A 17,050-nucleotide genomic window follows, 5' to 3' on the forward strand; every position below is an offset into this window, starting at 1 on the left:
TATTTATCGATTATTGCTGCTCTATACCCCCGCCGACCGGTGTGACCCAGGACCAGATAAAGGAGACTATGTTTATATTTTAACTCCGTGATGCTGCAAGGGAGTGGTACAGAGATCTGGATCGAGCTGCTCATGGGATCACCGAATGGAATTCCTTGGCCTTGGCATTCTACAAGAAATACTTCTCTGTCTCGAAGACGAATGCCATTAGAGCTCAGATCACGAGCTTTAAACAGGGACCTGATGAGAACTTCCATGAAGCATGGATCCGTTTCAAGAAGCTGGTGCGAACTATTCCGCACCATGGGTTCGAAAAGTGGAGTCTTTGCAATCGCTATATAACGGGTCAGATGACGATCGAGGGGCTATTTTGGATCTCACCCAATGGCCGATTTTCTGAGAATATAGGAGAGACTAAGGGGTGGAAGATCATTGATGACTTAGCCACCCATAAAGCTGAATATAGGAATTCGAGAGGCAGTAAGAGGAGGAGTGCTGAATCCCCTTCTGTAGCTGCATTAGAGGCTCTCACGGCGAGGTTTGACAAATACGAGTTGGGAGGAGCTTCAAAAGGAGGGATGTATCATGTGAATGTTGTTTCAGATGGTCCTTTCGTCTGTAGAAGATGTGGAGCTGAGGGACATGTCTCAGAAAATTGTCCTAGTCCCTTCGAGTCTTGTGCTGCCTTTCAACATTACAGGCAGACAAACACGTACTATGAGCCGAATGTCCATCCCAACTTGAGGTGGAGTAGCCAGAATGTCCTGAATCCGACTCAACCTCCACAGCAGCAGCAGCAGCAAGCTTATGTGCCCCCTCACAAGCAACAACCATATCAAAAACCTCCCTATGTGCCGCAGCAGCAACAATCCCAAAATTCTGAGTTTGCTGAATTGAAGAATATGTTGCAAAAGGAGTCCCAAGCTAGAGAGGCCGGGATGAAACTACTAGAGAGCCAAATTGCCCAATTGGCTAGCAAGAATACCACTCGAGCTCCGGGACACTTACCGACTCAAAATGACCAAAAGGAGACCCTTAATGCCATCACTTGGAGGAGCGGGTCGACCCTGGAGGGGCATGCTATGGTCGAGGACAATGCTGAAAAAGATGGGGCAAAACCGAGTAAAAACAAAGCTGGAACGAACAAAGGAAAGAAAAAGGCGTCTACCAGGTATATTAGTCGATCGACTGATATACCCGGTCGATCGATCAAGCGCAAAGAAACAGACTTCTAGAATCAGAAACTCAGTCGATCGACTGAGCAACATGGTCGATCGACTGAGGACGCTGCTGATAGTGAGCCTTTTCGTCCTCCAATGCCCGACAACTTGAGGGATCATTTGTTTCGGGGTACGACAGTCCCGAAAATATTAGGGCAAGACCCAAGTGCTGATGGGTCAGTCCCGGTTCTGAAGTACGATCCAATGTCGGTCAATGGCTCACATTTGAGACGGTCTGAAGAGGGCTCAAGCTTCAACAAGGAGAAGGTGGTGGACTTCCAGCCTAAGTCCACGGATGCCGGCATGCGAGATTTAGAGGAGAGGGCTAAGTTACTTCTTACAGCCCCATATCCAGAGCGACTAGTGCCAACGAAGGAACAGGTATCTTTCAACAAATTTTAAAAAGTTATTCGTAGCTTGAATGTACAAGTTCCTTTTCTCGAGTTAGTAAACCAAGTGCTTGCTTATACTAAATTCATGAAACAACTTTTATTTAAAAAGCGGTCACTTGAAACTGTACATACTATCGCACTTACTAAAGAGTCATGTTCTTATCTAACCCACACTGCACCCCACAAACTAGAAGACCCAGGTAGCTTCTCCGTTCCTTGTAGCATTGGTACCTTTTCTATTGAGAAGGCATTATGTGATTTAGGAGCCAATATAAGTGTAATGCCCTTGAGTCTTGCTAGAAAGCTCAAATTAACTAGGTTCACAGTGACCGACATGACATTACAGATGGCTGACCGATCTGCGGTCCAGCCTATAGGAGTCTTAGAAGACATTTCATGCAAATAGGAAAGTTCCTCTTCTCTGTCGACTTCATTGTACTTGATATGCCTGAGGATGCCCATATTCCTATCATATTGGGTAGACCATTTCTGTACACTGCTGGTGCAGTCATAAATGTAGGTTCGGGAACCTTGACCTTCAAAGTAGGGAAGCATTCCATTGTTTTTGCCCAACCTACTAAGAAGAAAGACCCCATGTGGCCTGTGACTTGCAATACGGTTTCTGAAAAGAAATCCTACTTTGTGCTTTCTGACATGCCTATCTCTACTCCTATTTCTGTTGTGACACCTCCGCCCCAGATTGGGAGCAAATTGGAGGAAGATTTATCTATTTCTAATATTGCAGGAGCTGGTTTGGGGAAGGAAGAACTGCAAGGTACTCCAACTGCGAAGGAGCAAATCATTTCACGAGGCGGTCTTGGTTGCCTCAGCTATGGCACTGATGAGGAAGTTGATGACGAGCCGGTCAAAGTGAGAGAGTCCGATTTGGATTCTGACGAGTCCGAAGAGGTCATCGAGTGGGGAGACATGGAAGCTGTTGACCCGTTGAGTCCTACGGACGTGGAAGCTAAGAAGGGTGCAGCTGATAAGATGAGCACCGTTGAGGCTACCTCATGTAGCCAGAAGCCGACCAAGTGGGCCATACCGTGGCCGTTCTTGATCAACTATTAGTTGATCACATGCCTTACAAACATTTTATTGCTATTTAAACTCTTTTTATTGCTTTTGTGTGCGCGAGACTTCGCATTTATTTTTGTGGCTTAGGATTTTTAAGTGCTTTAGACTTTACTTTGGGTTTTGCGCAATTTTGGGCGCGTATTATTATGCATTTACAGGTTTTTAGACCTCATTAGCTCAAGTAATTGAGCAAATACGAAGAAATCAGAAGTTACAGCAGTATTTTCAGATAGACTGAGATATGTGGTCGATCGACTGGTCTGCAGTTTCCAGGAGCTACTGTTCCCTTCACCTTGGTCGATCGGCTTAGTGATGGGTCGATCGACCACCCTGCACTGCTGTACTTGTTCACGACCTCTCCCCTGCTGTGTCTGGTCAATTTGCGGAATTGAGGGAGTTTTCTACTCCACCATTATCTTCCGTTATTATTTATTTCTTCTATTTTTCTCATTTATGCACATTACACCGCTTCGCTATTGCTTTCTCGGTTTTATGCGTGGTATTTGTTTGTCTTTCAGGTACTTATTAGTAGCACTGCTGGCTACTGAAACCTCCTAGCTCGCGCTGGTTTGGGGAGGTTTCCTTTTTCTGCGCTTAAAGTCTTGTAAGTTCCCGATTTCCACTTCATGTCATATTTCTTTATTTTATCGCAAATTCCCGTTTCTCTTTTCTTCATTACATGATTTTGCACAATGGGGACATTGTGCGATTTGGTTTGGGGAAGGGTTTTGCGTCGCATATCATTTGCTTGCATTCACGTTTACATTTTGTTTTGCATTGCTTATTTCATTTCTCATATATACAAAATTCCAAAAAAAAATTGAAAAATTTCAAAAATTCAAAAAAATGCATGTTTATTTTAGCATATAAGTCGAGTCGGAACGGTAGTATATCAATGATGATATTGCAATTTCACCTGTTTATGCCTAGGCCTTGCTAATTGACATGTTATTAGTAGAATCGTATAAATGCATATCTACGAGTTTTCGTTAAATTATTTGCTGAGCTTGAGACTTGACTTAGAATTTTGGCAAGCTACATCATATTTCTGAGATTTAGAGCTTATAACTGGTGTCATTCATGACCAGTTTATCTAGGATGTGAGTAGTACTCCTTATGAGACATGTTACACAAATATGCATAAATATGAACTTGATCTGCTTAATACCTGTATGCATTCGGTTTGTGGTTTGTTGACACATGTGGTAGAGGTTTCCTTTTATTCATTTTGCCCATAAGCTCCACACTGCCAAAAACAGCCTTTTTGTCCCATTACTACATCTTACATTTAGCCTGTCCTTTGTCAAGCTAGTAGTCTATGTGTTGGGATTGTTACTTAGTTTTTGGTGGCATATGCTCTTTTGAGATATTGATGGGAAGATGAAAAAGGAAGAAAAGAGAAGAACAAGAGAAAATGATTCGAAAAAGAAAAAAGAGGTTATGTACTATTCAAAGCAGTCGATAGACTGCCAATTCTGGTCGATCGACTGAGGTTCGAAAGAAAAGAAGAAATCAATTCGCATAATTCAAGTCTTTATTTTATGGCAATTTTTGCTCCCATATTGCATTAGTATCTTATGGGCCGGGGAGTTGGTTGATTACTGTTATATTGAAGATTGTGAGTTTTGTGCTTGCTTTAACACCGTTTCAATTGATTTTGAGCAAGAAGTTGGATGTTGCCATATGGTTCCGTTTGGGTACTAGCTTGATCACCTGTACCTCCACTTTTCCATAAATGTTTTGCCTCTTCTTACCCATACCTCACATATCCCATATATACCTCGGCATGTGTCATGGTCATTTGTTGGTTGGAATGCATATGTACGGTCATAGAGATTACTTTCATATTATATTGCAGGCATGTTCTTATAGGTCGTAGTTAGGTGAGAGTCATTACAATATGAATTCTTTCTACCCTCTTATATATTCACCTGTGATTATGTGTGATATGAGCGACCCGTGAGAGTCCAATTTGATAAGTCTCTATAGTTGACGGTTCAGCAGTTCTTAACGACCTTATAACTCGTTTGCATGATTCGCATTGTTAATTGATTGTTAGTCATTGCATTAAAATGGTTTAGGCTTTACAGTTTGCAATTCGCTCTGAGATTGAACTCGTTCCATTAGGTCATTAGCTTGAGTCTAGTTCTTGCTTGGGGACAAGCAAGAGTTTGGTTTGGGGAAGTTTGGTGCGTGTCATTTATATGATGTTTTACACTCTATTTTACACGCATTTCAGAGCTCATTTTAGTAGTTTATGCTACTGTTCTCCCTGTTTTCGTCTACTTTCGTGTTTTTGTACATTATTGCAGAAATGTGAAGAATTCAACGGAAATTGAGCTAAATCCGTCCCCGAGTATCCTGCATTGTATTTGACGTGAAGAATTCACTTAAGGAACGAGCTTGGTGCGCATTCCAAGGCCCAAAAGACAAACCCACGAGATTATAGAAGCTAACTATCAGCTACTTCAGTCGATCGACCACAGCCTTCAGTCGATCGACCAACCCACGGGTTCCAGTAGCTACTGTTCAGCTCAGAGCAGTCGATCGACCATGTTGCTCAGTCGATCGACCAAGCCGCTACTCAGACGAGAAGATATAGAACGAGTTCTCCAAAGCCCAAAGCGTTATTAGGTTTAGGAATTATGTTACGTATACTTTCTATATAACGTAACCTAGTTCAAAGATATAATCATCTAGCTTTTATCAAGTTTTACATTCAGTTTTAGTTTATCAAATAATTAGGGTTCGGGATATTATTTCGCATTGGATTTTCGTTCGTGCTTTCAATCATTCCGTTACAACTCTTCTGTGATTTTGGTATTCTTCTTATTCCAGTTTATTACTTTATTTGCATTCATAGATATAGAATTGTTAGTTAGTTTCCCGAAACCATAATTATCGTTTTATGCTAGCCCTTTTGTTTCGTTGTTTTAATCATGAATTCAGTAGTTAATTTCGTTAATTTCATTTTTGTTATCATCTCTAGTATGAGTAGCTAATTTAATCGTGCTAGGATGTAGGGGAGCTATAGATTACGCGGCGTAGAATTAACACGGCCTGAATCGCGTGTCAGTCGATCGACTGCCATACCTGGTCGATCGACTGACCACGTGAGGTTTTACCTTCGTTTTAATTGTTTTAATTCTTTATTCGACGAATCGAGTGCACACTTCTAGTTGAATGTTTAGGATATAACTGACCCATTAGATCGAGAGATAGGGACAGTTGATTGACCACCAATTAAAATGACTAAACTATGCTGAGATCGAAAGATAGGTAAAGTTTAGATTATTAGTCACTTTTCAGGACGAGAGTCAGTATTAGTGATATTAGGGACTTATAGCGAGATCGAAAGATGCTATCTGTTGAGAGTGGACCGAGAGAACCTCTTGTTTTCCCGCCTCATGTGTTAGATTTAGACCGACTTAGTTTGTCACAAACTATAGTGAACCGACCATCCTAGTACCCTTCTTTATATTTGATTTAATATATTCCTTAGTTTATTATCTTTTACTGCCTTTAGCTCTAGACCAAATCAAATCAACCCCCACATTCGTTACCTTAGACTAAATTAGACAATTATTAATTACATTTGCCTCCCTGTGGTTCGACCCTGTTACCACTAGCTTCTGTTAGTTTTAATAGGTTTTATAAATCTTATTTTTGGTACTCACAACGACGGGTATCACCTTTTTCGTGACAAATATAATATTTTCAATGTTTCATACTTTTTTGTTTATTTACTAATTTCAAAACTAACCTTTAAGAAATAAATTTTACTAATAAATTGGATTGGGGGAGCATGTGACCATAGGTATAGAGCAAGCTAAGACGATTACCTTCCGGACATGCTTCTGTAGCATGTATCTTTTCTCTTGCTTCTTGAGATACCTCACTATTTTCACTTGTTAGCTTAACTATAGAGTCACCCATATGCAAGAAAGTTGAGAACAAATAAAGACCAATAAGACATTTGCAAACCACAATAATGTGAGCAAACTTACATAACATAAACATCAAAATGAACTACATGAAATTATTAACCCTACCACCTCAAGATTATTATGGGAACAAACCCTGCACGTCAAACAATATTGTTATGATGTAATCCCCTGAAATGGGTGATTGACTTGTATTCACTATATATAATAGGTACAAGATATTATATGGTTACAAGTGATGCGATCCCGCTAAGTGTTCACAAATTAAGATGTGGTCGTTGGGTCACGGTCGAATCAAAACAAAATTTATAGCTTCACAAACAACTCTACAATTAGTAAAGAGGCAAGTAAAGGTCGGATCCCAAGGGACGGGTATTGAAATGAGATTTCTATTGCAACTAGTGGTGTCTAAGGGGTGTCACAAATTGGGTTGATGTAGAAGGTCACTAAACTAAAATAGCAATGAAAATAAACAAGTAAGATGAATTAAAGGGGTGTAAACAATTGATTAAAGGCACTAGGGTGTCATGGGATCATAGGGGAATCATGGGATATGATCATACAAACATGTTCTCAAATTATAAGCAAGCAATTATTGTTGTGATGGATTGAGTTGGGTTATATCTTACAATCCTAGGAAAGTTTGGGTCCGAGCAATCGATTAGATTGTACAACACCTACAAGTCGACTTAATCTTCCCTACTCAACAACATGCATGGTCTAATGAGACTCGAGTTGGGTTATGTCTTACAAGTCTCATTGAAAAGATAGGAGATGATAGTAAATGCAAGGATTCATAGGCTTAGCATTTCATCAAATATAACATGTGCATGAGTTGAGATCAAAACAAGCAAGCAAATAAAACATGAAAGCATATTAATTTAAGCATGAATCATTCCCCATGTTGGTTTCCCTAATCACCCATTAACCCTAGCTAAGAGACTACTCACTCATTATCATGTTGATCATGCTAGCAAGGTTGTCAATCATACCAACAATATGAAACATGATGAATAAATGAAAGTAATTAACAATAATTAAAAAGGGATTAAGAGATTATACCTACTAATGATTCCAATAATAAAGCAAAGATAAAAGAAGTACTTGAATGCTTGATTGAGAGGTTGTCAATCTCCCAACAATAACCCAAATAATCTTCAATTACCCAAAATAAAGGATGAACAAAAGAGAGATTAAAGAACTAAAACTTGGATTAAAACTTGATTAATACTTGATTACAATATTAAAGAGAGATTTGATTGATATTAACTACACTAATTATTGATAAGAAGAACATGCTCCTCTAATTAGACTAATGGGGTATTTATAGTGGAAATTAGGGAGGATGCATTAGGGTTAACTAAGGGCTAAACTAGTAATTACACTTTTTAGATTGAGCAAGGAGGAGCCGGTATTTTCCGAGAGAAGGGCTTCTTTCTTCGTAGCTTGGAGAAGACAATCCGTCTTTGTCTTTGGCCGGAATCCGGCGGAATAGGGTCGGGACGGGCGGATTCTGGCGTTGGAATCCGAGCGGATTCAGGGGAATCCGGACGGATTGTGGAGGTGGAATCCGAGCGGATTAGGGCAAAGCCGCTCGGATTGTGCTGCTGCGGGACGGACGGATTGGTGACAATCCGCTCGGATTGTCAGTCAGCAACAAATCTTCTTCTTTTCTTCCCTTTTCTTCACAAATTCCTTGGGGATTTCCTTGGGGACTCAAGGATCCTTTCTCAACTTTGCTCTTCTACTATAATATGTACAAAGGCCTTCTAATCTTGTCTCTCCTTGATGCTTGGTCATTGAATTCGATCAATTTAGTGTCGTTTTGCCATGAAAATGCAAGATTCTTACTCCTTTCCTACCAAGGGATCAAAATCTCAAAGAATATGCAAAACAAAGAACTAAAGATAAGAAATGACCCAAATAAGCACTAAAAAGCATGGGAACAAGGCTAATTCGGGGGCTAAATATGCGCCAATTATGGTCACATAAAATATCCCCAAACCGAACCTTTGCTCATCCCGAGTAAAGAGGTGACAAAGACTAGGACCAATACTAACCTATCCTAATAATATAGCCGATATGAGACAATTAGCGGGTCTCACTCCGCCCCTTCAACTCACAACAAGACAACCATGAGGTAGGATGCCTTCTTGCAAGGCAAGGTGGGTCTTGCCAAAATGGCGACACATCCAAAATTTAAGCACACAAAAACACATAATGGATGCATCTACAAAAAGAATAGCCACTCCCTCATCAAGTGGCGGAGGCACTAAAGAGGAACAAATTTAAGAGCATGTAATCCTTCACAAATACTAGTTCAACAAATTACTAAGTCTAAGAGGATGGCACTAAATCACCTCCAAATGGTGTTAAACTAGACTACTTTCGTCCTCAATTTCCAAATGCTTTCGTCAAGAGCGATCGGATGGTGGTGGAATGATGATCCCTATGATGGTAGTAGCATATGACATGACAAGTCTCGAATTCTCTACAAAAGTAAAGGTCATGGATCGTCCCAAACTCGACCAAGTGGTTTGACAAAAGGCTTTTTGGGAATGAAATGCTCAAATCTTTATTCACAATGGGTGGATATGACTAGTATTCAAAATTGTCCTCATTTCACTTTCACATTTCAAAAATTTAAGATGGGGTTTGTCCCTTCCGGGCTAGTGTCCTTTGCTTTCGCCAATCGCTTATTAGGCAACCGGTTAACCTCTAGACAATAGCTTTTCGGGGTGATAGTCACTCTGTCTCTGGGCGGCCGAATTCACAACCGTATGGGGGCCCAATTCAATGGATCTCGCACCAAAGCACATCGAAGTGGTACGCCTCCATCAAAACAACTTAAATTTCTCAACAATTCATAGCATTTGAGGTTTCCTTGGCATTACATTACTTCCACATGACAAAATTTCTTTGAAATGAGCACTTCAAGCTTATTGATAGAAAATATTTTTGGGTTGCCTTACCACAAGGTCAAACAAGGTCACCTAGACAAGTTAACCAAGTCCACATCACATCACGGGGTTGGATAGGTGACTCACATGCAAACCCTTGACTAGGCCTTGGGTCATGGGTCAAAAGACACTAGTATGACACTATCTAGGGGGTTTTACAACCATTCTAGTAGGCAAAGTCTTAAATTGAACAAGTATTTGTAATGGCTTAGTTGCTCTTGTCAAAGTTCCTAAATAGGCATTTTTCAAAACATTTCTAACATGCAACTACATGCCATGATGCAACTAATATAAACATCCTAATGCAAGTGGTTCTATCAACTAATATGACATATAAACTAAATGCAAGTCCTAAATTCACATTGTTATACCGCATCAATCAAAATAAAGCCAGATAGTCATTAACATAAAGAGGAAAAAGGAGATTGGAAAGATCATACGATGCGGTCTTCAATATCCTCATGTCTCGGATGTGGCGTCGTCAATCAATGTGAATAAGGATAGAACAAACACAATATATACAAGACACTATATACAAGATTACAAAAGGAAATAAACATGTTTTTGGGTTTTCAATTTTCAAATTTTTATGATTTTTTTTTTTTTTTGAAATTTTTCAATTTTTTGGATTTTTGAATAAGAGTTAAATGTTAGAATTCCCTTCCCCACTCTAATATGGGCATTGTCCTCAATGGCCAAAATGATGGAAATTATGCAAAGATGATGCATGATTTCTATACTAAATGCAATCTACACTAAGCTATACTACATGATGCATGGTTTTTGTTATGACGGAGAGGATAATTTAGATTACCTCCCGTTGTGTATGCATTAACTTCCCCAAACCGAGTGAGACACTATTGCTAATGTCCAAGGATGGGTGTAGTTCATGCACACACTATGCTATGCATGAAACTAATTTGTCATTTTGGATTTTGAAAATGGGAACAATAGAATGAGAACACCTCAATGGTACCGAGGTGTGAGTCCTCTAATGGGGCTAGGACTACTCCAACAATGATCAAAATTATATAAAATACAAGGTAACAAGACACGAACTTCTTTTCATAGAACATTGAAAGATAAAGAGGAGAGATGAGAAAACTTCACTTAAACTTAGGTGGGTGCCTCTTGCCCGCTCCACCTAGTGATGAAGTAGTCTTCTAGACATCGGCATCATCTCCCTCTATATCTCTATCCCAAATATCTCTTGAAGCATCACTCAAATTTGGATCCATGAATTCGTCTTCCTCACTCTCAAGCTTCACCGTGTCACCTCCACAAGAATTGCCACTCTCCTCCTCTTGGCGACCGTTCGCCCCTTCATTAGCCTTCTCCGAGTTGGGGAAAAGCAAATCCATTTGAGCCCATGAGGGGAAAGCTCTTTCCTCACTAATCCGTCCTTTTTTAGCCATCTCATGGTATTGGGGGTAAAGAGCATAGTAAGTGTCCACGGAGGTCTCATATTGACGGTAGTGTAAATCTTGCAAAATTCCCGTGACAAAGTCGTCACGGGGGAGGATGAAGGGATTTGGATGGTTATATGGTTGGTAGGGAAAGGGGTAGGGGGGGCACTTTTATCTTCTCATTTTGGGTTTGTTGTTCTTGTTGTTGCGGTGGTGGGTTTTGAGGTGGTGGAGCTTGCTTTGTTTGACTTGGGATGAGGTAGGAGGGTATTGGGGACATTGCGAACTCTACAAGGGTCATCATCCTAGAAACATTCTCCAACCTAAACTCTATGCATATCACTTTGTTCACGGTTGTAATCTTCAAATAGCTCAAGAATTCAAGCACAAGGGACCGATAGGTTGGTTCATACATGCGAAAAAGGGTTGAAAGACCAAAAACCTCAAAGAGAGCTTCCACTTGGTGAAAAATCCCAAGCTTTCTCAAGGTAGCATGACATAGAAATTTAGTGGGAAGAATATTCTTACTTAGAAGCCGGTGGAAGACTAATCTCTGTGCATCATTGAGGAATTCGACATTTGAGAAATCATCAAGCCTTGTGAGATCTACAATCTCTACATGTTCCCTTCTAATGGTGTTGAGATGGGAGGTAGAAGAACTTCCCATCATCCTTGGTCTTCTTGCACTCCTAAAAGAGGATCTCCTTGGTGCCATTCTTGATTCTTTTGTTGGGTTCTTTTGATTTGAGAATTGCTAAGGATGTTCCTTGTTGAATGAGTGTTGGAAACCCTAGAAAATTAGGGATTTTTGATTTTGTGGGTGAAGAGAGTGATTTGGATATGTATGGGAGTCATAAGTAGGTGGGTTTTATAGTGCAATTAGAAGGAGTAGTGATGTGTCACTGTATGTGTGGTGGGGTGTATTTTAATTAGGAAAAATCGGGTCAAAACACCGTGAGAAGACGAACGGATTCGAGCTGAAGACGCTCGGATTCGTGTTCCACGGGACGGGCGGATTCGGGGCAATACGCCCGGATTCTGCCACAGAGAAAATTTCCAAAATTTTGACGCCTCAAGACGGGCGTCTCGATCATGAGACGCTCGGATTCTTTTAAGGCAGGACGGGCGTCTTCTTGAGAAGACGGGCGGATTCTGCTACAGAGATTTTCTTTGAAATGCACAGGAAGAAAGACGGGCGTCTTTCTTCAAATCCGGCCGGATTCCTCAAGACGGGCGCCTTCTTTTCTTAGATGCTCGGATTCGACCTCAGTCCAGAAATCTTCAATTTCTCAGCGTAGCTGGACGGACGGTTTATCCACTAAACGCCCGAATTAGAGCAAGACGGCCGGATTCCAGGGAATCCGCACGGATTCAGGCTGCGAGTTTTGACTTCTTCTCCTTTCTTAGATGCGTCCCCACACTTGAGCATTTGTTCCTTCCTCCATTCAAAAATCATTAGTAACCCTCCCTTACTTACGCTCATGAAAAGAGTTCATGCTATTTATTAAAACAAATGCAATAAATAAATACAAGTTAGAGGGTTAGTCTATTTACAAGTGGTGGTTTAGGGAGGACTCCACCAAACTCTCCCTTAGATGGTCCTTTCAAGGGGGAGGAGGCCCGAGGTAGGTAGCCTCGACCTCTCCAACAAACGCTCCTTCATAGTAGGGCTTCAACCTTTGACCATTTACCTTGAACTTGCTTCCATCTTCCGCCTTGAGTTCGAAATCTCCATATTTTCCAACTTCGGTTATCACATAGGGACCCATCCATCTAGAGTTCAATTTTCCCGGAAAGAGTCGGTAGCGGGAATTGAATAGAAGGACTTTGTCTCCCTTGTGCAAGGCTTTTTGTCTAATTCTTTTATCATGAAGCAATTTTGTTCTTTCTTTGTAAATCTTTGCATTCTCATAGGATTGTAGTCGGAATTCCTCCAACTCTTGGATTTGAATCATCCTCCTTTGACCGCTCAATTTGAGATCAAGATTAAGTGCTCGGATTGCCCAATAAGCTTTGTACTCCAATTCGATTGGCAAATGACATGCTTTTCCATAGACAAGCTTATAGGGGGAGGCTCCTATGGGAGTCTTATAGGCCGTCCTATAAGCCCAAAGAGCATCATCAAGCTTTGTGCTCCAATCTTTCCGAGTCTTGTTCACAACTTTTTCAAGGATTTTCTTGATCTTTCTATTTGAAAATTCCACTTGACCGCTTGTTTGAGGATGATATCCCAAGCCGGTTCGATGTTGAACACCATATTTAGTCAAAAGGGATGCAAGCTTCTTCTCATGGAAATGTGTTCCTCCATCACTAATGATCGCTCTAGGAACTCCAAATCTTGGGAAAATTATCTTCTTGAAAAGCTTGGTGACCGTTTTTGCATCATCATTTGGGGTGGCAATTGCCTCCACCCACTTTGAAACATAATCGATGGCCACAAGGATGTACTTATTCCCATTGGATGTCACAAAGGGCCCTTGGTAGTCGATTCCCCAAACATCGAAGATCTCTACCTCTAGAATGCCCCTTTGTGGCATTTCGTTCCTCTAAGATATATTCCCCGTTCTTTGACAAGCATCGCAATGAATGATGAATTCTCTTGTATCTTGAAACATTGTAGGCCAATAGAAGCCCGATTGGAGAATTTTTGCAACGGTTCTCCTTGCTCCATGGTTCCCACCGTAGGGTGATGAATGACATCCTTCCAAGATTCCTTGGATTTCCCATTGAGGGATGCATCTCTGGTAGAGCCCATCACTACACTCCTTGTAGAGGTTTGGGTCATCCCAAAAGTACCTCTTCACTTCGAATAGGAATCTCTTTCTTTGGTTGTGGTTCAAATTTGGAGGGAGCACTTTTCCAACAATATAATTGGCATAATCGGCAAACCATGGGGTGATATGCCTTTCAAGTTGTGTTTGAATAGCCATCAAAATATCATCGAGAAATGAGTCATTGATCGGGGTTTCTCCATTTTCATCATGAAACCGGATCCTTGACAAGTGATCCGCCACTACATTCTCGGCTCCTTTCTTGTCTCTTATTTCCAAGTCAAATTCTTCAAGAAGAAAAATCCATCTCAACAATCTTGGTTTTGCCTCCTTCTTTATCAAGAGATGTCGGAGAGCACGGTGATCCGAAAATACAATCACCTTGGATCCAAGCAAGTAGGAACGGAATTTATCCAAAGCATAAACAATGGCAAGAAGCTCCTTTTCGGTTGTATCATAATTCACTTGGGAGGGGTCGAGGGTCTTGCTTATGTAATAGATGGCATGAAGAGCTCTCCCTACCCGTTGGCCAAGAACCGCTCCAACGGCGTAGTTGCTAGCGTCACACATAATCTCGAAAGGTAACTCCCAATTCAGAGGTTGAATGATTGGTGCCGAGATTAATGATTATTTGATTCTATTAAAAGCTTCAACACACTCGTCAGTAAATTGGAATTGGGCATCTTTAAGCAAAAGTTGAGTGAGGGGTTTTGCTATTTTTGAAAAATCTTTTATGAAACGACGATAAAAACCCGCGTGACCGAGAAAACTTCTCACCCCTCTAACATTCACGGGAGGTGGGAGTTTCTCTATCACCTCAACTTTATCTTTATCGACCTCGATGCCCTTTTCCGAAATCAAATGACCTAAGACAATTCCTTCATTGACCATGAAGTGACACTTTTCCCAATTTAAAACAAGGCTAACATCTTCACACTTTTGCAACACAAGAGAAAGATTATGCAAACATGAGTCAAAGTCCTTTCCATAAACACTAAAATCATCCATAAAAACTTCCATTATGGTCTCTAAGTAATCGGAGAAGACACTCATCATGCATCTTTGGAAAGTGGCGGGGGCATTACATAATCCAAAAGGCATCCTCCTATATACAAAAGTTCCATAAGGGCATGTGAAGGTGGTCTTATGTTGTCATCCGGGTGTATAGGGATTTGGAAGAATCCCGAATACCCGTCAAGGTAACAAAAGAATTTGTTGGAGGCTAACCTCTCAACCATTTGGTCAATGAATGGTAAGGGGAAGTGATCTTTTCTTGTTGCGGAGTTTAATTTCCGGTAGTCAATGCACATACGCCAACCGGTGATCATTCTTATGGGTATTAATTCATTCTTTTCATTTGTCACTACCGTGGTACCTCCTTTCTTAGGTACCACTTGGACGGGGCTAACCCACAAAGAATCCGATATGGGATATATGATTCCCGCATCAAGTAATTTCATGACTTCTCCTTTGACAACTTCTTGCATGTGGGGGTTCAATCTTCTTTGGGGTTGAATGGTAGGTCTATGGTCTTCCTCTAGATGAATTCTATGCATGCAAAAGTTGGGACTTATCCCCTTAAGGTCATCTAGACTATAACCTATAGCCTTCTCATGTTGTTTCAACACATCAAGCAATTTTCCCAATTGGTCATCATCAAGTCTATCATTAACAATTACGGGTTTGATCTTTGATTCATCAAGGTAAACATATTTCAAATTTGGGGGAAGGGGTTTTAAAGTAGGAGTTTGTACCTTACTTTCTTCCTTTGGAGTTTCATTGAGAATTTGCTCCATCTCCATTAGACATTCCATTCTCATAGCATACTCAACTTCACTTTCATCAACCACATCATATTCAAATCCCATGATGGGTTCCTCTTGCTCTTGAGCTTGTAAAATATCCTCTAGGATGGATTGCTCATCCTCTATGGGTTGACATGCTTCTACTAGAATATTATGCACCAACTCGGATTGTGCACGAGTTAGTTCCTTGTTAGCTAGAGCGGCCTCAAAGAGATCCACCTCCAACTCCCAATACATGCTCTTAGCCTCACTTGCTTCTAAGGCTTCTAATGCTTGCATGGGATCCTTGAAGTAAGGGATACTCAAGTGGTCCTCTACAAAACAGTCTATGAAATCCATCTCGCAAAATATCAAACAACTTGAAAACGATTAGAGCGAACCTTGAGGAGTTTTACTTCCCCAAGGCGAAGAAAGACACAACTAATAACAATAAAAAGAAATCTAAATCAAACAAACACCGTCCCCGGCAACGGCGCCATTTTTGATGCGATCCCGCTAAGTGTTCACAAATTAAGATGTGGTCGTTGGGTCACGGTCGAATCAAAACAAAATTTATAGCTTCACAAACAACTCTACAATTAGTAAAGAGGCAAGTAAAGGTCGGATCCCAAGGGACGGGTATTGAAATGAGATTTCTATTGTAACTAGTGGTGTCTAAGGGGTGTCACAAATTGGGTTGATGTAGAAGGTCACTAAACTAAAATAGCAATGAAAATAAACAAGTAAGATGAATTAAAGGGGTGTAAACAATTGATTAAAGGCACTAGGGTGTCATGGGATCATAGGGGAATCATGGGATATGATCATACAAACATGTTCTCAAATTATAAGCAAGCAATTATTGTTGTGATGGATTGAGTTGGGTTATATCTTACAATCCTAGGAAAGTTTGGGTCCCGGAGCCGAATCGATTAGATTGTACAACACCTACAAGTCGACTTAATCTTCCCTACTCAACAACATGCATGGTCTAATGAGACTCGAGTTGGGTTATGTCTTACAAGTCTCATTGAAAAGATAGGAGATGATAGTAAATGCAAGGATTCATAGGCTTAGCATTTCATCAAATATAACATGTGCATGAGTTGAGATCAAAACAAGCAAGCAAATAAAACATGAAAGCATATTAATTTAAGCATGAATCATTCCCCATGTTGGTTTCCCCTAATCACCCATTAACCCTAGCTAAGAGACTACTCACTCATTATCATGTTGATCATGCTAGCAAGGTTGTCAATCATACCAACAATATGAAACATGATGAATAAATGAAAGTAATTAACAATAATTAAAAAGGGATTAAGAGATTATACCTACTAATGATTCCAATAATAAAGCAAAGATAAAAGAAGTACTTGAATGCTTGATTGAGAGGTTGTCAATCTCCCAACAATAACCCAAATAATCTTCAATTACCCAAAATAAAGGATGAACAAAAGAGAGATTAAAGAACTAAAACTTGGATTAAAACTTGA

General features: G+C 40.5%; 1 non-coding gene across 1 annotated transcript; it reads right to left on the reverse strand.

The window, feature by feature from the left end:
- Nucleotides 1-203: 203 nt before the first annotated feature.
- LOC141636010 (small nucleolar RNA R71) lies at nt 204-310 on the reverse strand. Its single transcript, XR_012540656.1, has one exon. It is a non-coding gene; the product is annotated as a small nucleolar RNA R71 (small nucleolar RNA).
- Nucleotides 311-17,050: the final 16,740 nt, after the last annotated feature.

The sequence above is a fragment of the Silene latifolia genome, chromosome Y, assembly GCF_048544455.1.
Source record: "Silene latifolia isolate original U9 population chromosome Y, ASM4854445v1, whole genome shotgun sequence".
NCBI classification, from domain to species: Eukaryota; Viridiplantae; Streptophyta; class Magnoliopsida; order Caryophyllales; family Caryophyllaceae; genus Silene; species Silene latifolia.